Source organism: Myotis davidii, unplaced genomic scaffold, assembly GCF_000327345.1.
Source record: "Myotis davidii unplaced genomic scaffold, ASM32734v1 scaffold324, whole genome shotgun sequence".
NCBI lineage: Eukaryota > Metazoa > Chordata > Mammalia > Chiroptera > Vespertilionidae > Myotis > Myotis davidii.
In genome coordinates this window covers 882,450-882,789 of record NW_006295053.1, presented here as the reverse complement: position 1 = coordinate 882,789, position 340 = coordinate 882,450, and the positions used below count along the sequence as shown (strand labels likewise).

Here is a 340-nt window from a genome sequence, read left to right as displayed (position 1 = left end):
AAAATATATTTTTATTGATTTCAGAGAGGGAGAGATAGAAACATCAATGATGAGAGAGAACCATTGATTGACTGCCTCCTGCATGTCCCATACTGGGGGTCGAGCCCACAACCTGGGCACGCGCCCTTGACTAGTATCAAACCTGGGACCCTTCAGTCCGCAGGCCAATGCTCTGTCCACTGAGCCAAACCGGCTAGGGCGAGTAGATCTAGTTTTAAACACCGCTATTGTCTTTTATGCTATTGTTTGGAAATAAGTGATTGATTTTGATTATAATACAAACAGTGAGGTCTACATTTCTTTTTTTTAAAATATATTTTATTGATTTGCGACAGAGAGG

General features: G+C 41.2%; 1 protein-coding gene across 1 annotated transcript in view; it reads left to right on the top strand.

Annotated features, from left to right (window-relative positions):
• Positions 1-340, top strand: part of IQGAP1 (IQ motif containing GTPase activating protein 1) — a 114,386-nt gene that overhangs the window by 54,211 nt on the left and 59,835 nt on the right. The window lies entirely within an intron of this gene.